At 34.3% G+C, this 27,221-nt stretch overlaps 1 protein-coding gene across 9 annotated transcripts in view; it reads left to right on the forward strand.

Annotated features, from left to right (window-relative positions):
• LOC105835192 (venom dipeptidyl peptidase 4) overlaps positions 1–27,221 on the forward strand; it is a 401,395-nt gene that overhangs the window by 80,142 nt on the left and 294,032 nt on the right. The window lies entirely within an intron of this gene.

Genomic DNA, 27,221 nt, shown 5'->3' on the forward strand with positions numbered 1-27,221 from the left:
TATTTGTATTTATCTTTATCTTTCAAACTGGAAATTTATACTTTTTTCAACGAAAAACAAGTTTTTTTATTTAAACATTTACATTAAATTTGGAGATTATTTTAAGATCTAAAATAATTTAATAATTTGATCTAGACATTAATTTTGGGTATTTAAAATATATTATTGAAATAAAAGTAAATATTTTAATAAATATACTAATTGTAATATGCACAATACTGTAAATATAAAAAGATGTTTTTTGTGGTTTTTAAATTATAAATTTAAATAATACATATAACACAACGCTGTTTTTAATATTGTACGAATATTCTTTTTTTATTCATTCCTTTGTTGGTTCATAACTTTTCTCTATCTTTGCGATGCTTGACGTGTAATTCCTTAGAGGCATTTGCATTATAGGGATGCACATTCGCGGAAGGACTAATCTTCGAAATTGAGTTTTTCACCGCTTTTCATAAAACTTTTCCGCAGAGCATTCTTTTATTCTTTGTACTTATCTGTTTATTGTACTTTGTGTTTTTATATAAAAGCGATCCAGCACGTCGTAAGTTCTTTGTACAAACAATTACGATTTGCTTGTAATTATCTTTTCCAAAGGAAGAATTGTTATGTTGTCAAGTTCTCAACGTGTTCTTTCAACGTGATTAATTGAAAAGGTGCATTATCATAATTTGCATAAAATCCGATGCTAAATGTATTATATCTTGTTTAGTTTAGTGTGTTGTAATCAACATATTATTGAACTTATAGAAGTCAAAGAAAAAAAATCACGTCTTTTTAAAGGTACTATCTTTCCTTTAAAATAATATATTTGATATAATTAATTATTCACATATAACAATTTGGTTTCAATTGAATTGCGTTTTAAATCTAAAGCTAAAGCACTTGGTTTAAGTTTCACAACCATAATTACACGAGGTTTCTGCAACAATGCGCGTGTAAATAAATGCTCGTAATAGACAGCAAACTATTTGCTTAAACTTGAAATTCCAGCAGCGGTTTGTAATGGCGAGTTCTTGAACGCATGACATAGCGGCTTAAATGCTGATTTGCACCAAAGTGGAGCCTTTCTCATAACGTTGATAATGTATCGTCACGTCGTAGCCCATGTAGTCGATTCGTTTAATCAATCTCGCGTTTATTTCGTCGCAGTGCGGTTGCTAGTTCATTCTAGTTCTTCAATTTCGCCATGAGTTTGAGGAACTCATTTAAAATAAACAAATAAAGAATAACTTCGAAAATGGACAAGTGGTCAACCGATTTTAAAAGTTGTAAAATTTAAATTAATAATTACTGCAATTTTTCGCGTTTTTAATCCAAAGAAAATAAAAGCGTTAATATGCGTTGTGTGCAATTCTAATTTGTTAATTATTTATACAGTATGTTACAAAAATTATGAAGAAATTTATACACTTGTAAAGAAAATATTAAGTTTAAATGCAATCGGCTTTCATATAATGAAAAACAAGTATCTTGATTTTAAAATAAAATAATTCGTCAAAATTAAAAAATGTGTAAAATAAATACATATAAATTGTAAAAGTAATATCAATATATTGATTATTTATTATTAGAATATGGAATCCTCTTTATATATATATGTGTATGCACTCATCTGCGATAAATATGCGTTTATCTTAAATTTTTTGAATACGGCATATACAGTTAGTATCGTGGACTTATATTTTGTAGTATTTTAATTTTTTTTTGAAGAAAACAGACAATGTCTGGATATATTTTTAAAATTTCTATGCAATTATTCATGAAACCTTCGTTGAGCTTTCGCTGAGCTTTCGTCTTGAGCGTATTAATCATTTTTAAAATTTCCTACGCGGAAACCGTATCCCCCATCCGGGCTTTCTTCAGGTTTTTTTACGTCTACTTCGAGGCGTTATCTGAATTTTGATTTTCTTTATAAAAAGATAAAATCGAAAAGAAGATAAACAATATATACACAGAGATGTGTAAATAATAAAAACATTCGAGATTATTTAATTTTGTTGAAAATAACTTTACGTTGAAAATTCGTTGATTTACAATGAAAAATTCGCGACATTCTAAAAAATTTTGTAGCGCGAATATTGTTATTAAAATATTCAATCCTTTGTTACTGATAGTTTCTACTTTGAAAAGAATGTATTGGTTAATTATTAATTAATAAGAAATAATAATTTAGAAATATATTCTTTTTAAACTTTTACTTTTAAAAATTTATTTAGACAATGCCATCATGAAACAAATGTTCTGAATATCTAGAGTGAGATTGTTGAAATTCTGTTCATATCTCGACACTGTAACAGTTATAAGCGTTCTGACAGCATCTCTGACTACAACTCTGCTGGAAACTGCCAGCTTTAAATTTTAATGAATTATGGATGTTGAAAGTGCCGGAGGTAGATAAAGTAAATTTTATTATTGAGAGTAACCGATTAAATATTGTATAAATTTTCTATAAACAAAAGTTAAATTGAAGCGTAACGGATTGTTAACGTTACTTTTTTATACACGCACAATTGCAAGAATGTTAGAATTGAATTAACAATTGTAGTAAAATGTAAAATATATTTTTATGAGATCATTATATTTAATTTCCCCTTTTAAACAATATTATTTTATTTTGCTTTTATAATATGCGTCAGTGTAAGTGAATGTAAAAATAGGATAAACCAAATTATTTTTCGTTATTTAAGTTTCAAAATTTATTAGAAAACGTTATGTATGTTTAAGATAGACTGGGGAATGAAATATCTTAGAGAAAATGTTACCTTGATGTGTGTCTGTGAATCCATAATATTTTTTAAATTGAAGTATTTCGTCAAACTGTTATCGGCGATTGCGGATGTCGAACATTGTTGCATCATATAAACACGCACGCACATTCGCGCATGTTGCAATCAGTGCTTACTGTTTTGTGTTGAATAAATTCAACCTTGCTGTTATCCGAGCTTCATCGATTTGTTCCCGTCGGCGTTAATTAGAAACGTGAGCAAAAGTTTGAAATGTTAAGTACGTGTTGTGATAAGGGGCTCAGATTCGAAATTATGCATTTCACATAATGAGGATATTGCTTAAAAATACAACACAATAAATACAAATATTAATTTAATTATTTCAAGAAAAAATGTATTACATTTATTTATAAAGAGCTGCATATTTTTTAATAATAAAAATTATGCGATTAACTATTATAAATCTGTAACATGACCAAAATTTATTAATGTTTTACACACACATATAAATATACATTTATAATTAAAGTACAAAGTAAATTATAGATATTTTCAGAATAAATAAAAAACAATAAATTAAATTATTAGTAATATTAAGAAAAAATAAGAACTACACAAATAGATGTATAAATGCAATAATAAAATATTTATTATACTAATGGCGCGTCTTAAGCTACAATTAGATCATAAAATCCTACATTGTCTACAAAAAATATAGTTTAATTGATTAGTGTAATATGGTTATAGAATTTTTGCAAACTGTGCTACGCACGCAACAGTTCATTAACTTTTGGTCCTACCCGAAGTTGAAGTTGAATTAGGGTCGCAGTCTCTGCCTTAATGCAGTCGCGTATAAGTGCATAATGTCGTTAGCGAATTAAGTATTTATACAAAATTAGAGAATACGTGCTAAATGCATTCGTTTCATCCGAGCGTGCGATTACCAGGTGCACCAGATTTGCGTGTCTCGCCAAGATTGCAGTAATTTTCGGGCGATACGTATATCGTGCGACGAAATAATTAATGCAAGCTAATGAGAGACGAGTGGCCACGATGATCGTCGTGAGACAAGGATTGTGCTTTCGCTGGTAAATCGATGGCGTCGTCGATTACCCACGAGGGTATTAGATTGCGTGAGGTAACGCGAAAATCATCGGGACGATAGTAGACGCCGTCGGTCGAAGAGACGTAATTAATTCGCTCATTAATCTGAGTCACGTACTCAATTAGTATTCGCCGAGGTAAATCACTATTAAAGAATGATTTCTTTTTTATGAATCCATGAGGAAACATCCCCCTTTTTTTTAAACACAGAAACACAATTTCCAAAGAAAAAAAAAAAGAAATTAGTTTTATTTTACAAATTTTATTTAAAAAACTAGATAATTTTATATTATTTAAAGAAAATTATTATATATTCAGAATATACTTAATATGCTTAATATTGAACAAAGTACAATTTATACATAGATTATAAATACACAGGAAAAAAATGTAATATAGCCAATAACATATGTGATTGCGGGCTGCCAACTACATAAAATACTCAATACAATAATATTTGCTATTAATGCAGATACAATGTTGATACTGCAATAGCATATGTTATTGTATTGAGTATATCTGTAATTGGCTGCCCGCAATAACATATCTTATTGAATATATTGCTTTTTTTTTTCAGTGTACGTTTGTTATTTATGTTTAATTTGCTCATTAGGCATATCCGTATCATATGCATTATTTTGATCCTGAATGACGTTCTCGTAATAAATATTACCAAGTCGATAAACATTTATCTCGTAATTATAATTCCATAATAATATTCAATAATAATATTGCGGCCGAAACATAAATTATATGTTACGTTGTTTTATTCCCATAATGGAAATTCCGATAATGTTATTTGCGACGTGTCGTATCGTTTATCCAAACAAAAAGTTTAATGATATCAATCAACATCGCATTCATCATATAACCGTATTTTTGTTTACTCTGATTGTCGAAATGACGGCGGAAGACGAACGACAATGAATAAAAATTCATTTCTAAATGTCAGCTGCTATTCGAGGGTACAACAAGATTTCGCGATTTTGCCGATTAATTGCGTCTTAATTAATGTGTATTAAAAGCGTTTTTGGGAACAAATGCCTGGAGATTTAATTGCTCTTGGGAATAATGCCACTGTAACTTATGAAAGAACGGCCGTGATTGCGCTCGTTTGTTTTGAGGTATACTACGCGAGCGCGACAAAACCAACGAATTAACGCGAAGCGATCAATCTCAAACTCGAGGACATCACGTTTCGAAATTAAGCGGACGATTTTTCACGAGTTTCCCCGGATCGTTTCTCTTGGTTTTCAATCGTCAAAGTCTTCTTACGGCGATTCTCTTAATTGTCTTTTATGTATGTGCGCTTACGTCGCGTCGCAGTAGTGTACGTTCTCGGCGAATATTACCTAAGGAATGCCCGTAATTCTTTCCTCTGTTGCCGGCGCGTATAAATCATTTCGAAGCCAAGAACTCGCTCTTCTGGACACTTGCTGCGGCGACACTCTCTCACGAGCGGTAAGAAACGGCGTAGGAGCGATAAGAAAAGTGGTCATTACGCTCCGTGAAGTTCCGTCTTCTGCAATTATGGCGGTCGATAAGCCAGTACACATAATTACAATTGCGCGATTGTTATTTTACTTTGATGATCAGTAACTGTTGTTCGTGCATGCAACAATGGTCGAAAATTATTAACAAGTGGCGGAGCGTTGCAACATTGGGGTATAATTATACAATTGTTAAGGACAAACAAAATACGGAAAATTGATGAATTGAGCAATGCTTGGATAATAAATAATAATTAAATTAAATTTTAATTAGATGACAAGGACGAGATTAATTAATTAACGTGATATATAGAAGCATTTCGGATTTTATTTGTCCTTCTTCGGCATAATTATATTTCATGAAATTAATAAATAACAATATTAAAACGAGAATTACGTAACTTACTTTTGTTTGATAGTTATTGCTTGTACTACTTTGCATTACAAATTGAATTATCATTATTACACGTACCTGTCAATCTTTGGTTAAAATTTGCAATTCTCCTTAATAATTTACGAATTTAATCTCGGGGAATAACTTCTGTCGCTCATCAGGTAACGTAATGCACGGGCGTGATAAATAAACTCCAACGCGACGAAACTATATTTAGTACGTACAGTACTTGATTTAAAAGCGAATTTATGATATACCCGTTGAATTCGCAGCTATGTGAATTCATGCCGAACGCACCCGATATTTTCTTTTATTATTTATCTGCGAGCGGACAATCGCGTTTGAAATCTATCGCACAGCGGGATTACTCGCGTCCGATAAAAATCACGGATATAATTGTGAAAAAGCACGGCTGTCATCGGGCAATTCCTTCATTATCTCCCCGAAATCAGAGGGAAAACGCCGGACTATCAAACGCCCGCCACCGAATTACGCTGGACCCCGGCCAGATGAAACGCGCAGGTGGGATATCCTACCCTTTCTTCTCTTCATCCCCCCCCCCCTCCCCCGCAATCGAGCTGTCGATAACCTTTGTGGTGCTCGTGTACCAGGTACACCACGGCTGGCCGGTTATAGTTGCACGTGCGCACTATATATAGTTGCCGGATAGTCGTCCTCGGCGAGTGTTCGTGTCGTTACAAGGCTGCGTTCGCATTTCACTAGGCAACCAATAGCCACTTCGTTCTCTTTTCCTCTGTGCCTCTTTTACTCTCTCTCTCTCTCTCTCTCTCTCTCCGATACACCCAGTCGTTCTTTTCCGGTGCGCTCGTGAAAGGACTTTTGACCCCATCGTGTTTATTGGTCGGATTGATGCGGTTGACCAACGTCGATTCTGCGCTTTTTCGCGCGCTAGACGGGTTTTTCCACAGGTATTAAAGCGGATATAAGAACTCGATGAATTTGCGCTTCTGCGAGAGACGCACGACGAACAAGTTTACGAGAAATGAGATCATGGCAATTACAAGAAACAGGAACTATGAAATTATGTTTTTTTTTTTCAGGAACAATAATAGTTTTTTTCTCTTTTTTTTTCCGGAAATATTGTCGTAACATAATTGATTTATTACATATTGTATATTTTGTTGATAAAAATGTTTAAAAAATTGTCTTGTTTTCAAATTTTCTGAAAGAAATTAGAATTATCTTAGAATTTTTCTCTCTCTGGGTGATATTTTATTGTATTTCTTAGTGCGAAGCAGATTTACAGCGTGGGGAATGAATCTATATCGAAAATTGAAACTATATCATTTTCAATCTCAATTTTTTTCAAGATGAAAGATACTCGGTTTCAATGGAAGAATCTATTCCGCTTGCTCTCTCTTTTTCTCTCGTTCCACGCGATATTAGTTTCGCTTATGTGTTACAGCTATAGTAACACGTGTGATGAAAATATGGAATTTTGTAGCTGAATTTTAGGAAAGGAAAAATTGCCAAAAGAACGGGGATTGTAGGTCACTCTTACTGCCTAAGTAACATAACTTAATTGTGCTACACACGTACACGAGTAACATAAGCTTCATGTAAACTTACATACTTCTAGTGTAAGTCAGTTATATAATTAAACCTAGTTGGATTTTACAGCGGATTAGAGAGCATTTAGAAATCTAGGATAAAGCTTGCATTTCTAAGTTAATTGCATGATATGCAGCCATAACGGCGGAAAAGCTACTTATGGAATATACATTTGAATGGCTTGAATAATAATTCAAGCTGACAAGAGTAAAGCGGAAGAAAGAAATATTTTATGTAGTAACTATATCTTATATATTATTTAGTAATTGATACCGAATATTAATTAGTGTAAGTTAAATACAATTAATCTAACGACTAAACTTTGAATCTTTTATGTTATGGAATTGTGCATTCTGTACAGGATTTTACGTAATCGTATTTCAATAGAAAGATGAATTTTTTTAATAAAAATTTTTCTATTGCATTTACTATCAATCTCGGTTTAATCGACGTAAATAATTTTTCAAAGAGAAATATATCTATCGGAAATTATCTTTGCGGTGAAATTTGAAAAAAATTTTAGTTATTTGATATATAAAAGGGATTGACGATATTCACGCTTATACACCTTTCTCGTTCATGATTGCTGGTTTTTATTATGTTTTGTTACAAATTCAGATTTTATTACAAACCTAGATTTTTTGTATTTTTAGCATTTAAATATCAAGTTTTAAATATGAAATATGAAATAATCCATTAGTGCAGACTTGATCATTGATCAATCAGGTTAAACAATAAATTGAATTGTTAATTGAATCGTGATTTTAATTATTTTTTGTAATTTAAGTCGGCTATAAATTTATTTTTTATATTTTATATTTATAAGTATGTACATATGTGCGCGCGCGCGCGTGTGTGTATTCTCGCGGATTATTTATTTTTTATTTTAGACAAAGAAGAATTTATTCAATAGTTAAACGTGCTTTCGTAAATAAAACATTTTATGGCTGATTTAATAAAACATTTATAATTGATGTAAAATGTTAATAATGGATAAAAATTCATGCAATGCGGTCATATTTCTAGTTTTTTCAAGCAGATATGACCGACGGGTAAGCTAGCTGTTGAATATTTTGCAAATGATTAATTTTACAAATGCTCCATTAATTACACTGTCATATTGAAACTTTTTTTAAACCACAAAGCGGACGAGGTAATTTTCACAGTTTTTTGTCATGAAAACAAATCCGTAAGTGAAAAATTGCTTTATAATATGTCATTATTTTTTAGAAAATTGGATTTAAAAGTGCTGAAAAGATTTTTGGCTAATATTTTTGAATTAAAATAGTTAAAACATATGACATTATAAAGCAATTTTATTCGCAGATTTGTTTTTATCAACAAAAATCTATAACAATCATCTGTTGTGTTGATTTCTTTGTGCAAAAAAGTTAGAATTATAAATACATTAAAAGAAAGGATGCAATAGTCTTATGTAATTTAAGTAATTGTCGAATACTATTTTGTAAATGAATTTCAACATATTTTTGCCTGTTGAACACGAATCTTTTATCGAAATTTAGCTATATTATATGTCACCATTTTGGGAAAAGTGACATAAAAGAGACGAATAACAAACTCTTGAAGTTTTTGTTTTCTTTCAAATTGTTATATGACTATTCAAATTGCACAAGATTATTATAATATTTTTAAATCTTTTTTTTTAAATTTCTTATAACTGTGTAAAGTTTTATATAAAGCACAAATGGTAAAAATACCATTTTTGGCACTTTTAAGTCCAATTTAAAAAAAAAACGTGATGTGGTAGAGCAATTTTACCTACGGATTCGTTTTCAACCTAAAAAAATTTATAAAAATCACCTGGTCCGGTTTGTGGTTTAAAATCTACGTTGGATAGCAGTGTTATTTATTATTGTTCATGAACGCGATTGTTATCTTTATCACGTATTGAAGTTTCGCCGAAGTTTCCGGGATATTCTCTGGTTGTTTTAGAGATACCTCTTTATTCCCTAACATTTCAGCGCGATTTATGTACCAAATCGCTCCACGCCGGTTTTACGTAACGTCGGTGTGTGCGATGTCCGTCACGTGTCAAAGTTAGTTTTCCTTGCGTAATAGCAAGATGTTAATTACGCCGGTAACAATATCCCTTCTCTCCCCGTCCTCCTCGCCCCTGCAGTTGTATAGGTTTTCCCCTTCCGCATGCTGACGACCGGATCGCTCTCTCACGGTTTTGTGAAACGTGACTGATCGCTCGTTACAATACGCATAATCGTGGTTGTAGATCCCGCTCATTTTGCCGTCGGCGATTAGCGGGAGAGTTATTGTCTGCTTCTCAACAAAGCGACACGTCCGAAGAGATTGACTTGTCACAGATAGCCTCATGTTATGATCATCACTGTCGAATGGAATTTGTTGATATCGTACGAATTTGAACATGCGATCGTGATTAAATTGGACAGCTTTAAATAGTAACGTGTGTGTGTGTGTCACACACGTTGCCGTTTAACGTATCCCGTGACGAATGTGGAATGAAAATGTAAATAACAGTGACGTGAAAATTAATATCGATGTGAGTGCTACGGTTGTGAAAGATTAATTATTACAAAATAAACACACGCGCGCCTACACACGGCGGGATAAAGTGATCCTGACAGAATTATTAATCATTAATTTTCATGTGTAAACTTGAATTATCACGAGTTATGCAAAGTAGAGGTGCTTCTAATGCGATCCCTCGTAAACGCTTATGTTATGCGACTTCCGGCGTTAGTTTCGTTAATCTGCAGTTTAGAAACTACGTGGTGCGGAGGTGTATTCGAGAAATAAATTCTTAACGTCGGGCGACCATTAATGGGGCGACATCGTGCCGCGTCGAGTAACTACTACTCTCTATGCAGTCAAGCATTCGCAGCTTCTCCACTCGCTCTTCGTTCGGATTTCCTTTTTCATTCACTCTCTTTCGCGAGCCGGCCCCCCGCCATTTCTTCCTCCTGTCCCCCGGTCTGGCTTTGTATTTTTTTCGTCCACTCCCGCGCCCTCCCCTTCGTTTTTCTCCCATTCTTCTCCATTTTTGCTCTCGACTATTTATTTTTCCCTCCGTTCGTGATTTTCTCTCTCTCTCTCTCGTATGGTCTCGCCCTTTCCCTTTATTCCCATTCCTTTTCCTTCGTTCCGCTTGAGATTTATCGTCTTCCATTGCCGCGACCACCCTTTCGGATGATATTCGCCGCTATCGGGCACGTTCTTATCACGGCGCATAGCGATTAGCGTAAATTTTCGGTTAAGAAAAAGAACAATCCGGCTGCCAGATAAGATAACTATTTGGTCTTTGTAGTATATCGTAAACTTTTCCGAAACCACGACGAAGGAATGTTTACCACTGACCCAATTTGCGTTTTGCACTTTTGCCATTTTTTTTTTCGCTTCTTCCAACAACTTCGTCTCTACGGCAGCGTATAAATCAACGTAATTCAGTTCCTTTCGAGTGATTTTCTGTAAGCATAATTGGAGAGTCTAATTTATATTCGCTGTTATTACAACTTGAGCAAACTGACGTTTATTATTCTAATGTTTATCTCGCTGACATACCCACCTTGCTGTTGTATAATGAAATGCACGTTGTATCGACGGTAGAATATATCCTTTCGCTTTGAAACCCCAACTCCGCCAATAGTTCGGGTAAGACTTACGCCGAGTCGAGGAGTGGTGGATAACACTAATCTCGGGCGTGACTCGATCTACTCGTAGACTGCCTTGTCGATTGAATTAAGTTGAGCTTAACGAAATCCGATTCCACATTCGAAACGAATTATATCCCGCCCGCTCGCACCCCGTCGCCGCTTACATCTGCAAATTGCGGGAGGGAAATGCAATTTTATACCAATATATTCGGGCCAGGGGGTTTGGAGGAAGGAACAGAGAGTTTTGCGCGTGTAAAGTGCCGCTTGCGGTTGGCGCAGCCACACGCATCGTGCGCGCGCGCTACCGCAACGAAACGAAAATCGAAGTCGCGAGCGGCGAAATCGTTCATACGACGCGGACGCTCTCGCCGCCGCCGGTTACACCAGGGCGCGACAATGCGACGTCGTCGACTTGCAGAACCCGTAACTTTCTGATAAACGAGGCGTAGACACGGGGCGGGCGCGGGCGGTTCCGTGAATCCGCGTTTTCGTGAACAACGTAATGGGCGGAGAAAACGCGCTGTTCTCTCCTCAGACAGTTTATCGTCGCTCTTCCATGAGCGCGCCAGATAGTTGTAAGTTATGCGAGCTCACGGATTCTCATGGTAATGAAATAAAATCGGTGAGTGAAATGCGAATACCCCACGCGAATTTTGCGGAGAGCAAGAATATATACACGAGGGAAAGACCTTCCCGACCGACTAGTGAAAATCTCTAAGTTACATGTGATTGTTAAGGTTACCGTTCTCACACGTAATTACATGAAATATGCGTTTGAGATTCTAAAACATAAGTCCGAGTTGATGAAAGAAATTGTATAAATTGAAACTTAGATAAATAATTTTAACTTACGTAAAATTAGATTGAAGGTGTTAGTATCCAGCGAGAGCGCTGGAGAAAAATGATACGTAGATTGTTCGTTTATTCAAATATTATAAGAATTTGTTTTTTAATATTAATGTATGTTTGTTTATATACTGTAGTATTATTTACATTAATATGATAATTTATGGAATATTATTTTCGTTCATCGACATTTAATTGTAACGTAGAGGAAAATTGCCGAATGTGAACGCTTAAATTACTTTTTATTATATTTCTACAATGATCAGTGATTGTACTTTCGCTAAGTTTGACTAATGTTACAGAATATTTTAGAATTTTGAGTTATTCTATTTGAACTTACATTTTTAGCATTCTCTCAATATGATTTACTTGAAAGTCAAACTCAGAATGCAAATTTCTCCGTTATATGATGCTTATTTTCATAAACGTGTAATTTATTCAAAAAGGATTCTAGAAGATACAACACATAAAAATTAACGTCAGGTATTCTGAAACCGGCGTTTTTCTCTAAATTTATTAGAGGCGAGCATTTTATATTATATTCCGGCGTAGTTGAAGCGGAAGCACGGAAATTGTGACTGGACTTGCCAGAGAGGAAGAGAGAGAAGGAGAGTGAGATAGTATATTTAAATGAGAACACGCAGGTAATTTTATCTGTGATGTCTAAACAAAGGCAGGAATACTTATGGAGCAAATTGGACGGTACAAATGCTCGAAATTTGCTCCAAGGAATTCCTAGCAGAAATTTCCTAAAGTAGTCTATCCTCCTTTGAATGCATACACTTGAATCTTACAGATGGAACAATTTCTATATAATTTTTCTAATTGTATATTGTATAAAATTAAATAGCAATATATGTACAGTGCCAATACATTCATGTAGTTTTTACGACCTATTTATACGCTTTATTTAATACATACAGATTGCAGAACTTATGCTACTGCAATTTGACACGCTTATTTAACTCGCGTTTTCGAAAGCTTTAAAACAAGTTAATTTTGAATCATTTAATTAATTACGAAGCATTTAATTAAAATCGGATTTATTAAAATTATAAAAATACGTTATTAAATATCAGTTAAGGATCGATATATTGTCGTTCGAGATGACAGACCCGGCGAAATGAATTTTGTCGAAGGAAGTTGGAAGCCAGTAACGGAAATCGAAAGGAAAAAGTATGATCGTAGGAATGGGATTTCAGTGAGTGTAGCAAGTAATAGGAGGTGGGTTGAAGAAAAGTATTAAATGTAGTAGAGAGAAACGGAAAGTTATCAAACTACAATGAAATATGTAGCTAACAGTTTATTACAATTTAATGATGACGATGTGTATTCGAAAATTATACTTATGTCCTTATATAAACTGGTATAAATGTATCGCATATAATGTCCAAAAGTATTATATCTACCCTGAAAAAAAATTTACTAAAATTGTATAATACGTTTTCTAAATTATATAAAATAATATCTTATTTGAAATAGAAATATTATTTATTTCTTACAAGACTTGTGCTTGGTACCATTTGAAAAAATATTTATTTCAATCTAGTAAATTTTTCTTTCAGTGTATATCTTTGAAAACAGAAAAGTATCGAGAACGTTTCTTAATATTTTAAAACTTTTCTAGAAATTTACGTGAATTTTAACTTTTCAACTCGTTGGAAATTGAAAAATAAAACGATTTGAGATAAGTAAAAGCAGATTTCGGGATCGTAAACCTCAGGAAAATGTAAAGCGCCCTTTTGCTCACAGATCAAAACGGATGTTCATATATCTAATACCCACCGACATTTTCTGTCTACAATGCACTCGATTTCTCTTATACGCTTATGAAATACGCAAGCTGCCCGATCATTGTCTTCATCTTCAGCTATCTGGCAGCCTAATCTGGTTTATGCCCCGAGCCTTGATCCCCCTAAGAGGATGATAGACGAGAGCTGAGGGAGGGGGAGGGCTGATGCATGCTCCATCTCGTCTGTTCTCTTCGAGTGGAGTATACCGAGTGTATTGCGGTCGATCGTGAAGGATAATCGTCTGTTCGGCGAGGCGGATCGGTTCGAGGTGGCCAGAATGCAAGTGGTGTTCCTACGGCTGTTGCGGTGTTGCCCGTACAATATCCGGCTCGTCGTCCTGCCGGAACGATGTTCTCACCGGTTGCGTATTTAGAGGGTGTGCTTGCGGTGTCCCGGGGTCGCGCACAACGCGGCACCGGTGCAGCCGTTACGACACCACCGACGCGGTGGCGGAGGCCGACGCAGAACAATCGATAGCGGTATGCCAGACGAGGACGTCCGAAGATGCCTCGCTCGTTAGTTAGTCGGATAAAAAGCGTCTCTCGCGCTTCGATCCGTCCGGCACCACGATCGCGATATAGTTATAACGTCGCCGCTTTTCCCCCATACCTCTTGTTTTTTATTTTCAGCCGGGGTTTTACGACCGAGACAATTATCGAACGCGAATTCATTATCGCGACGGGTTCTTTCTCTACGGGAATTAAAGATAAACGCAGGAGTTACCGACAGTTAAATGCTCGGGTTAATTTTTTGGACAATTTTGTTGAGTGCATTCGTGCGAAAAAGTTATTAGTGTCCCTAAATGTTATTATATTCCAGATAATAAAAATATTATATTTAATGGAAATGTAGATAATATACTTTATAAATTTTTTAGAGTAAAAATATTGCCACTACAATTTTTCGAGTGATTTCTCACTCCATTTTAAAAGTTAAAAATTTACTCCATTAGAATGAATTTTAACTTTTATTGAGTGAAAATTTATTCAAAAAATTGTAGTGGCAGTATTTTCACTCCAAGAAATTTAGAAAGTAGATAATAAAAATATTATATTTAGATTATAAATATTATATTAATTTATAATATTTTAATTATTAAATACATTTTTAGTTCTATTAAGTGCGTACTGATTTCTTGCAATATATTTATTATAATTTAAAAAAAAATGTTTTATTTAAGTAGCATCATTATTTAAATTGATGATCAAATTAATTTCAGATATTTTTTATTTTTTTGACATTTGGGAAATTAATTGGAATTTCTAGCTTTAATTTACGATGCATTTTAAATCTGACAGTTATATTGATACTTAGTTAATGAACACAACTGAAAAATGTATTTAATAATTTATAGGGAAATATTGCTGAGCACCAAAATTTATTTTGAAGAAAATGTCACTTTTTATTTTTTATATTAATGTTATTTACTTGGTCTAATATTGAATTATTATTTTTATTTAATTATTATTCTCTATGTTTTTAAACTTTTACGTATATGACGTACATTCAAATGAATCTTTGAATTTAATTTCAGCGTTGTTCTTTTTTAAATTTTATAGGTAAAATAAGATTGAAATATGCTTGTTATATATATTATGTGCTAATATTCGCTAATGTGTGCGTTCGTTAAACGAAATGTAACGATATGAAATTATTGTAACTTTTTTAATTGTTTAATGTAATAAAATAAGAAAATTTTTTTATTACATTGTACATGGTATATATGCTATGTGCTTCTTGGTTTGATTACATTTTAACTATTGTCTTTTAAATGCTTGGTGCTAGAACATCTTTGGCTATAGCATAGACAAGAAACCGGTTTATGTACTGGTTTTTCTTTCTGGAAAAATATCTGAAATCTGGTTTCTCGAGCAAACATTTCCACAAAGCGTACGCGGATACATAAATGTTTCGTGTAATCTTGAAATATCTTTTATACAATAGTCATATTTGATATTTCTTTATGTTGCGTGTTTGAAAAATATTCTTAAGTTAATTTTTTAAATTAAAATTAGTGTTCTTATATTACAAAGATAAAATCTCGCTGGATTCAAGTATTAAAGACGATGAGTGAGCGAAAAGTAATTTTGTGAATTCTCATTAAAACTGTCTATTTTAATTGGAGTTATTTAATTATAGAACTTTGTACTGTTGGTTGCTTACCAGTGTTGAATGAATGTTGGATGCGCAAATACTGAACAGGACTGCAACAGAATGTTGCAAAATTTATTAAATTCGTCACTGTTCCATAAAAGTTTGTTTAACAAGTTGGTCAAATGGTCTTGACATATCCAGGCTGTTGCTTGTGTTTATCTACGTTTCTATGCCTTAAATAGGTTATTATATGTGTTAAATAGGTTATTATATTTGTAAGTACATTAATTATAATTATTTTTCTAGAAGATGCAAAAAATGCAATTCAATTAGTTATGCGATTAATATTTTTAATTTATAGATTTTATTAGAATATTAGTGAATATTTAAAATTTGAGAATAAGAATTATTAAATAGTATTAAATATTATTTTTATTTTTAGCAATTTCTTTTTATTTAAATATGAAGCAATAACAAGATTTAAAAATTATTATGTACAAATATAAAAAAATATATATACATATAACGCTGTAAATTTTCTGCTATTATTTTTTAGAGTTAATTGTTGTTGAGCAGTTGAATATTCTTTTTTATTTTAGACTTAAAGCTTTCACGGACGTTAACATTTTGCTTCCAATAGAAAGGGCTTCCGGATTTTTGGTATTATATATAAAAAATTGACTGTATACGTATGGCAAAGACTTTCTAAGTTATAGTTTCTAAGTGCTCCCGGGGCTTATTTGCGCATACGTTCGTTATTAACTATCTCGGCTTGCGGTGTATTACGCTAATAATTCCGTTCTATCACGATAAACAATGTACTAAGTCAATATTTGCCGTGTTCGCCTTCTACCGATATAACATGCATAACTTCGTTTCACGCTACATTAGCCAGTAATAGTTCGGCAATCTGAATCTCGGCGAACTCCTGTAATAATATCCGAGATAATGCGTTAATAAAGAGTTCGCCGTGGATATATCGGCCTAGTCGGCCACCTCTCCCGCTGTAATCTCCATCCGGATGTACGCTCGCTCGAAACTAGACCGTAACGCGCTCCTTTGCAGGAGTTTCGGCCAAACTTTCGGCGATACTGCAAGAACCCGGCGGCAACGTAAAGTCTCGTAAACAATGAGCTAACAAAACGGTAGGAGAGAGAAACGCGCCGCGTCTCTTCCGCGTGGCGTGATCGCGCAGGGCCGCCCACGCCGGAAATATGGACGGCGGGGGTAATCTTCACAGCCAATTTAAGCCGGATGTGGCGTCCGTTCGCCGAAAGTTGGCCCGCGCGATAATATTTCTTTGCTGGGAAATTAAAGTCGCGCGGCCCGGCAGGTTAGGCGGGGTCGCCCGCGCGAAAACGCGACGCGGGCGGAGGGCAAAACTGGGGAATTCCCTTTCGCCTCACGTCGCACGGTGACGTACGAACATGGTCCATTAGAGTGGAAAGAAAGTCGCCGCACGGAGCCGACAGGGGCGCATCCTGAAAATTTTCCCGTCTCGAGATTAGCATTTGGGTCTCGTATTAGATTGGACAAATTTGCACTTGCAGAGATAAAATCGTAAAAAAAATTAGCCCCCGTCGTGCGTTTCTTCATTTCGCACGCGAATCGTACAAGAAAATATGTACATCCTGTTTAAACGTCGGAAAGGCAGGAGCTTTTTCGCCTTCTGCGCGTTCATCCCTGGGGGATCGAATATAATGCGGCTGTCAAAGTGACGTCACGGGAAGAGACATGGGACGATATGGTCCACTAGTTAGCGAGCGGCACGTTAGCGACGTGCGCTCCCCCGGATATTAAGCCTGTCTAATTTTCGCAATTTGTTGTAGCAGAATATTACGGAGCGGGAGGGCGGGGAGGGGGAGGTGAAGCTCATAACGAGGAGCCTTTCTTCGCGAGAATTCCAGTTACTCCTACGTGCTCGCGTTGGATCCGCGTATAAGAAAGCCTTTTCCGCATATAACCCCCTTTCTCGCGAGGGATGGATGGCAGAAAGCGAGAGAGGGTGGAGGGAGGGAGGGGGGGACGAAAGGGAACGAAGGGTACGAGCCACCACTCCACGAGCCTGAAGTTCGGCCCGTTTAATCTCCCGGGCGATAAATTTGCGAAATTAAATCATGGAATATTATATGGTCGGGGCATAATGGGCACTTTACCGGTAATGTACGGCCGGATTATTAGCATAATGCAAGATCCCCGTCGTCCACCTGCGCGAACGGATATGTATACGTGGTACATAGCCCGCGGTGTATCGTATTGGTGATTGCAGGTAGCTATGACCGAGTTACGACAGGATGGCCGCTATATTATGTCGTCGATTATACTATCCAATGTCTACATATATTGTAAAAGTTATATAACGATAGCTCTTGTCCCTCGCGTATGCAGGCTGAAAGTGTTTATACGTTTTTCTCTAGTAGAGATAGATTTAGAACTTTTTTTTTGACAACTTCAAACGCGATTTAAAGCGATTTTATATGACACTGCTCGATTTCCAGAAAAAATGATCAAAGAGATTTTGACGGCTGCAAGCGTGTGAGATGCAGTATTATTTATTAGACGCGGTAAAGGAACGCAATTTTTTTGTAAATTTTGAAGCGTGACAGCGACACCACTCATTTTTATGCATATAACCGTGCGAGATACAGTATATTGTACGTGACATAACCTTGTATGCAAAGGTAATTTTTGAAAATATTGGAACGCACGGGGTTTTGAAAGGGGATGATTTCGACATGTGTACATGTCAATTTTTATTAAAATGGAAAGATATCGGGGTGTAGTGAAATTTGCATCCGAAAAATTTCACGTTCTATCATGAATATATGCACATTTAAATTTACATATTAAGTACAAGTACTTTCAGCAGCAGTTCTAAAATGGTGCGCAATTATTTTGTAACGCAATTAAAAAAAATATTTAAAGAACGCACGATAGTTTTTAAAATGAAAAAGAGTTTTGTTATTATTTAAACATATATATGTATATTATTATAGACAATAATGTATCTAGGTTGAAAGAGTTGTTGAAAGCATATTAGCTTAAATTAGCGATTTTATCAATATTCTTTAAATATTTTATCAATATTTATGTTGTTATATATTTTTAATATAACCAACATTTAGTCACAAAAATATGAAATAAATAAGAAATGAATAATACAATTCAAAATTTAATCAGGTATTACTGTATTAATTTTTGATCAATTTGTAGAGAAAGCTGATAATAATGTGATTTTAAATTTTATACTAAACTTTTATGTTTTTATTAAAGAAAATTTATTATAAAATATTTTATATTTATTGTATATACTTATTTGCAATTATTCTAAATAATAAACCGATGTTTTTATCAAATCTATCAAGTTTTTAAATTATACTACCAAACTTTATTACCATAAATAATATTAACATGATAATAATAAATGATACTAATAATTATGAATAAATATATGTTAATTACAAAAATAAATTCAAGTTGATTTTGTTTTGATGTTCTTTTTATTATTGTTATTTCTTAACTACTCTCTTTTTGATAAATAATAAAACAAATTTTAGTTAATTAATTCTTTATATTATTTATTATTTAAATTTATAAATTAGACACTTTCGGATTTAGAAAATTCATGGGTACAATTTAAGCGACCGCTTATCTAAATCGTATCTTGCATGCTGCTGAAAGGTTTACAACAAATTAATTTTTTTTTTATAAAAAAATTCATTATCAGTAGAAGTGAGTTTGTAGTAATAGACTTGATAAATTAGAACATTTATTTGCGTACAATTAACACATAATAGGAAATATAATAAAGAACAACTTAAGTGACACATATTTACCATAGATTTTCCTGTAATAATATACAGCTATACATGTTTATTAAGCATAAAACTATATGTACATACATATATATGTATAATAGAACTTATATTAAGTTCTGTCATTCGTCATAGTGAATACTTATTTTTATAAGTCGTTGAACTCTGCACTCTGGAGCAACTGTAAAGAATAAAAAATTTTATCACCGTGAGCACCATCCTTTTCTTGCTCTTTCTCGCTATTCATCTATCTATCTTACGAGTGCTCCGTTGGCACTATATAATGATGGGCCCGATTATCCGTTTTTCTTCGGCATTATTAAACGTTTTTACGAGCAATTAGCGGTTTTACTCGTTGCCTCGTGCGTCCCATAAAATTTCCGCCTCTCGTCTCATCCCGGGTCCGATTCATTAATTCCCATCTTGAGAGGCTGTCTTTATATCTTTTCCTCCTACGTTGAAAGTTGCGCGCCGTTCCCATCATCCCTACAGACGAAAGACTCTTTCTTCCCGAACGTCCGCGCGCGCAATATCATAATGCAAAACTCGTTCCTGCAACCGCGTTATATCGCGCGCTACTGTAACGCGCTTCAGTAATTACTCCATTAATTACTCCGCTAATTACCCGGCTGATTATTCCATTGCTCGCGAGCACGCGGTTATTTCAGTATCGAACTATCCCGGCATCGACTTTGTAGCGCCGTGCTACAGCGAGCTTTTTCATAGATAATCGCTCTTTATCCCTAGCTAAAGATGAGCTCCTAATATGGTTTAACATTTCGACGAGGGTATTGTTAGATACGGCTTTACGGCTTAATAACTTTTAACGGTAAAATCCTGGTGGTTTTTACAGAAAATTATATGTATTTTACTTCCGTTAGATTTAACGACTAATAGTAGAATCTATGATGAAGTCAAAACATTCAGGAAATTTAAATTTATCTTTTTAATCTTTCAATTTTTTATTTTTAGTTATGAAAACAAATTGAAATTGGCTGTATTCGCTGAAATTAAATAGAGATTGAAATTTGGACAATTTAAGGCTTTTAGTTTAACGAAAAATTCTTTATTTGTCATCGCGCTTACAAACGAAAAGTTGTCATTTGCTTAAATACTGAAATGTCACGTAGAAAAAAAATCCATAACGTTTCATTGTTAATCTTTGAAACTTTTTTATTGAAAGGTTTTTTTTATCGTAAAATTGCACAAGGTCGCATTACGATCGTGCGACGTTCACAAAATTCTCTTTATATTTATCGAGAGGAAGGGGAAATAAGAGAAGGGCTGAATTAAGGCATGCGGCTATTTCGAAAGCAACACCATCGGACGCCAATCTATTGTATCGTCCTGAATGGATTCCATATCGAGTTACCGGGCCATTGCAGTTTCTACTAATTTCCGGCCGATCTCAATCTGTGTGCCGAGTAAGAATGTGCGTACATCTATCTCGCGCGTATGCGTTCTCGGGGTGGCGCGGGGATGGGGGGGGGGTATGAGCTATCTGCATCGAATGCAATCACGGGGTAGTCGACCGCGGAGTGGTAAATATTCGCCCGGTGGCGTTTTGTTTCCCCCCGTTTACGAAGCAGCCCGCGGTGTTCGATCTTGTCTGAACATTGAATAGCTCGCCCCTATAATTGATATATAATTCGCGGGTCATTGCGTTCCCTAGCTGTCAATAGCGCGGGAATCGGTAACGCCGATGCGTGAATCCGGATAATTTGCGCGGAGGTAAACAGCGGTATGTGTATTCGAGATATTCGAGTATCATAAAATGACGCGGCGATGACGCGGAAAGACTATTTTATATTCATGACATACTTAAATGAAAATTGGTTGTTTTTTAATTCATGTTATTTTAATTTATAATTATTTTAATGATAGCTCAATAAACGTTTTTTCGATATTTTCATGTTTGTATGTCACTTATAAGAGAAAAAAAAATACTATGAGAAAATATAAATCTAGAATTTATCCTCAAAGGATTTAAAGAACACGAGGGCAAGAGAGAGTTCGTTGGAGAGAGTGAATCGACGACTTTTTAGGGTTAAGGAGATTACGCGATTGAACGTCGATTTTTACAGGCACTCAAATAGGTGTGATACCCCTCTGTCATTTAATAGCTTTTATATCAAAGTTCTAGTATTCTTGACCGCGCGATCGTCTGATGAGATCCTAAAGCGGTTTTAAAATGGTTTTAACTGTCCGCGTAAAAAATCCTTTAACAAGTTAGAGGATTTTTTTCCGCTTTAGAGAGTATATCCTCTTAACGACAAGTATTCAAGACTTTTCTGTGGATTATCGAACTATGATTCGCTTCTGTCCTCCAGCAAATCCGATTACCGTCATATGTGCATTGCGTTTTCGAATATATACATATATACATGTAATGTAATATTCGTAATCCACATATCATATTTTGCGCGCAATCGATAAGTTACGAACAACAAAATTTAAATGAGAAAATACAACACATTTTTTAAACTCGAGATAAATTGTAATATTGTTTTAAATTATTTAAAAGTAAAAGTTATAAATAATTTTAAAAGTAAAAGTTTATTTTTTTAATTTTTCCAAAAATAACGTCTTTTAATAAATTCAGTATTATTTTTATACATTTTTTTACTCGTACGATTGTACAAATTTATTTACACGTTAAGCGTACAAAATGTTAAATAAGTAATTCCGAACGATGAGTTAAGCCACCTTAGTATCGCTTTGTAAGTAACAAGAAGCAATTTACTCTCCTTTGTGCTAGAAATTGGAAATTGGAGTAGCTTCTTATTCACCTTTTCCAACTTTTTTTATCCTTCTGTCTCATGTTCTCCCGATCTTATTGTTGTTTCATCTCGTATTTCTCGCACGTCGAATCCGAGACAACTGCACCTAGCATTCAACGTACGACAACGTTCTATAAGTTTTGCAAAGTGATTCCATTTCGTAGTATCGAAAGTTTCGTGAAATGTAAAAGAAATCATGTAATGTAAGACATATAACTTGTGTCTCGCATTTGTTGTTTCGTTTTTGTAACACTGCGTAAACTAAACGTATTTAGGTTCTAACATAATATTATGATATGCTTGAAAAAATTATTTAAAACACAATTATAATAATTTATTAATTTACACTATCTTAAGCTTTGTTTTACGTTATAAATAATACATAATAATATACTTTTATAACGATAAGATTCCATATATCTTTGTATTTTTTTATCTGAGAAATTTTATGTATTTTATTAAGAACTTTATGACAATAATTTGCACGTAGTACATTTTTTTATTGTACAGAGTGTCTTGCATAAGATATGAAATACTTCATGGAAAAATAGTCAGGATCAAGGGAAATATAAAAGTCCACTATAGTTTTTTGATACCTCCAATGATATATTCGAAATATTAATTTTTTAAATTGTACGAATGAGAGCGCATCAAGGAAAGTGCTGAGCTGCTCGAGTTATAGCACGGTCCACTGTGTCAAGCATTGACTGCCGGCGTCAGCTCAAACAGCTCAGCGCTTCTTTCGGTACGTTCTCATTCGTACAATTTGAAAAATTAATATCTCGGCTATCATTGGGGATATCCAAAAACTATAGTGGACTTTTATGTTCACTTTGATCCCGTTCTATCTTTCCATGAAGTATTTTATATCTTGTGCAAGACACCCTGTATATCTGTTATGTACGTCATGTACGCTATAATAAACGGATTCTGGAAATGGAAATAATTAACGCACAGAAATGTAGTAATTAGTATTCATCATAATAGTGTGATTAATTATGCGTGTTGAAACCAACACCTAATTAAACACATTTGATTCACGTCCATAAAGCACAGTCCACTTTAGCACAATCGAAAAAAGCTGCTTAACAAAATCCAAAATGACTGGAACAACAAAATCTGCAATATAGCAAGTGATTAATCACAAAAGAGCACTACATATTTATGTAAGTTTCTTTCGATTATGCTAAAGTGATTGTGCCACTTTATAGACATATTTGATTCGCTTTTATTAAAGGGTGATAATATATTCACGATGACGAAAGAATTTGCTTTCTGCGGAAGTTATCGCGGAAAATAAGAAAAAAATAATTCTATAACGAAAATAACTTTGCTGTAATGTTTTTGCAAGCAAAGTAAATAAAAATGATACAGAATACAAAAATTGCAATAGAGGATAAAAATGTTTTAAATAAATATTATATAACATTACTTTTATTAAAATTTTTGCCACGGATTTTGAAAAGAAACAGAAATAAAAAGTAGAGATTCTACGTATATTTTTGTCTTTTTTTAAAAAAGGACCAAGCTTTGTTATTTCTATCTCTGAAAGCTTTTATTTTTGATTGTACAGTGAATCGCCGGGGTAAATTAAAGAATGCTAATTCTGGGATGGTACACCGTGACGTTTCACTTTAATTTTAACAATCGATGCTCGGCGGAGTGCGACGGAGAGCCGCTTGTCACCAGCCGAAATGTAGGACGAAAGTATTGATGCTAAAAGTTTCGGAAAGCGGGGCCGTGTACCGAGTTCGCTTGGATGCGCTTCTTATGATGCGCCCGATGCAGCTTTGAACGGTTTAAGCTGACGGGCGCGCGCGCGCGCTTGGACGATCCGCGGTCGTACTTGTTTGAAATCCGTTGTTCTTAGTTCGCGAACCGTCCCTAGCAGGCCGCATGTTCGAAATCTCGGCGGGTCTCTCCGGAGGTGCCACGGACGGCCCTTGCGGCTTCAACCCCGCGAGCCACAAAACCGACTGCATGTGGCATTGGTCGAACGAATTTTGCACTAGTTTGTTCGGGAAAGCTGTTTTTCCCGCCGAGCGGCTTAGGGGCTCTCGTCGTTCCTCTTTGCGGTCGCGAGAGGAGCTCTGTCCCGCATAATCAGACTTTGGCGGACTTGCATATCGAAGCGAATCCTTGCAATGTTACGCGGCGAATCATTGTTGGTCGAGCGCATGCCTGCAAGTGATTGCCCCGTGAACATGCAGTCTATCAATTATGGTAGTGAGATAGGAAAAGCGGAAGCTCTCGTTTCACGCAGATCACGAGTTCTTGAGGTTTCTACTTGAAATAATTAAAAGATAGAAGTTGGAAACAAGCTGGTAGACTCGAAGCATCTAAAATATAAACTTTAAATGTATATTGGGAGCTAAAAAAAAAAAGTTGAAAGATGAAGTATGTTTGAGTTTCCTTTGATTTCTTATACATATATTCGGAATGGATTTGCAGTGGACGTGATGCATCTGAATGTATCGAAAAATATTACAGAGAATTATTAAACTGTTGGAGATGGTGGCGCCAATAAAATTATGGAAATGTACATATATGTCTGCTACAAAATGTAAATCTCGTACCAAGCGTGAACGTTGAGCGATAAGGAAGTAGATATAGTGGTCGTTGGAGAGTTCTGGGTGGGTTTAGATTTGCGTTATGACAGCATGAGATGCCAAATCCAGTTGTTTCCGAGTTCCATAGCAACTGTCGAATACGATAATCGCTAGACGGGTATATTTATCTGAAGTGTATATTAACTCAGCTACAGCATCACGCAGAGAATGCAGATTGACTTCATGGCTGTTAGAAAGATTTTGGTGTCTTTTTACGATTTAATATTTAATTCTCTTCGTATTACTTGCCTCTTTTCTCTTGCAAATTCGAGAGCATATTTTAACATGTATATCTCGACGTGCATTTCATTTTTAAACCTCTAATTTAAATTTCTCGTGATGTTTATATTACATAATTTTCTTTTTCCTGCTGTGTTTTCTTCGTCATATTTTTTATAGCCAGTTACATTTTGAGGTATATTTTTTGCTTCTGTATGCATGCGTTTCAAAAGATTTTTTCTCTGAAGTATTAAATTACAGTAGATTTCTTTTCTACTTTCCTTCCAAGTACAATAATTTAATTTGTGCAACATTTTAGCAACATAAACTGATGTTACTAAATGTTGCAACGTATATAATTACTAATTGAGCGGAGACCGTAGCTTACGATTTTATCATTTTCTTGAAACTTTAGACGAATAATTAATGACGAATAACTAATAAGTAAGATAATCCCTAATACGAAATTTATCATTTAAAAGTTTAGACGCTTGTATTACGCCTGCAATATTATACGCTGTATTATAATATTTTTGTCATGAGAGGCGAAGCATTTATACTCGTTCACAACTAATAATGCTGTTGATAAAATAAGAAATATAAACTTGAATTGTTTTTAAAATTTTTGAAGACTTTTACTTTTATGATGTTAGGAATTAAATATGCTAATTGTAATTTTTATTTTAGTTACACTAATGCAAGATTTGTTGACTTAGTTGTTGACAATGAGAGAATATATGTTCTCTATACTAAATTTTATTTAATACAATAATTATAGCAGTATAATACTCCAGTATAATTATGTAGCACATGGCGAGCAAGATCTTCATTGTATCGTTTTTGTTTGTATTATAATTTCATAATGTATTCCTTTTGTAGAAATTGCAATGTTACAAATTTTAACGTTATGAGTGCCATATACTTGTTTAACGTACGTAATTGAATATTCACGCAAATATTCATTAATTGATTGCTAGAGTTATAAGTATGGAATGCATTCTACAAAACATTTTAAATTTTTATTGATCTTTGTTGACTTTGAAACTGACGTCAAAATCTGTAATACAGTTACTAACACTGAGAGAGCTTATGAGATTCATGTAATTTTTGCTGACCATATGACACTAATTAATTTTAAGGAATCAAAACGACATAGCTCGTATTAAGAAAAATTAATATTAAACTTATTTTAATAATAACTGACAAAGAGATTTATAGTTGAGTACATGTATAATTGAGATCCACTAGTCCCATCGCCACGTTCGGAAGGTTAAATTTGCATTATTGAACTTTGTTGGTACATAACATGTAGGATTAATAAATGTGAGCGAGCAGCCCGAAGGAATTATAGAACAGATATATGAATCCGCCGTAAGCGGTCGACATGTAACGCAGTTCGTATGTAGGTTGTAAACCGATTATTTGATTTCCGTATCATAATTTAGTCGTTCGGCAGAGCAAGCGGCGGAGCTGTTAACTTGCTTCACGCATGAATTACTAAAGCCCGTTGAAGTGAACTTAGCGTGCAAATGTCCGCAGCAGGTCCGACCGGGAATTGGTAACTCAGTCTGCAAACAAGTGTTGAACCACTATTATCCATTGATCGATCATGCTACCCGTCAAGCCGGATATTATGGTTACTTCGCCGAAATATTGCGTTCGGGGTGATGCACATAAGATTTTTGCAAGTTTACGCACGTCGATGTCTTCACACCTCATTAAGCTCTTTTACGAGACAAAATAATGATTTGTGTTACTCATTTTACCCTGGTGTTGTAATACGGAATATTGTACTACAAGAATAAAAATTATGAAATTAGTATATTAATTCGTATAATAATAGGAAGTATAGCATACCTAATCCCGTAGAATGTAGAATCTCGTGACTGATAAATAGGAATATAATTTACTTATAATGTAATTTTTATGTCATTATTCTCAATACATGTAGAAGTTGTTTTTTAAGTATTTCATTTTACAAAAAATATTAATAATAATAGTAATTGTCAATAGGGTAAGTTGAATCAAAGTTGAAGGAAAAATTTGATTTTCTCCAAAAATTTCCACTTTGATTATTTTGATAAGACTTTGTATGTTTGAAGGATAAAGGCTCATTTTTGGGGACACAT

Source organism: Monomorium pharaonis, chromosome 10 (assembly GCF_013373865.1).
Source record: "Monomorium pharaonis isolate MP-MQ-018 chromosome 10, ASM1337386v2, whole genome shotgun sequence".
NCBI lineage: Eukaryota > Metazoa > Arthropoda > Insecta > Hymenoptera > Formicidae > Monomorium > Monomorium pharaonis.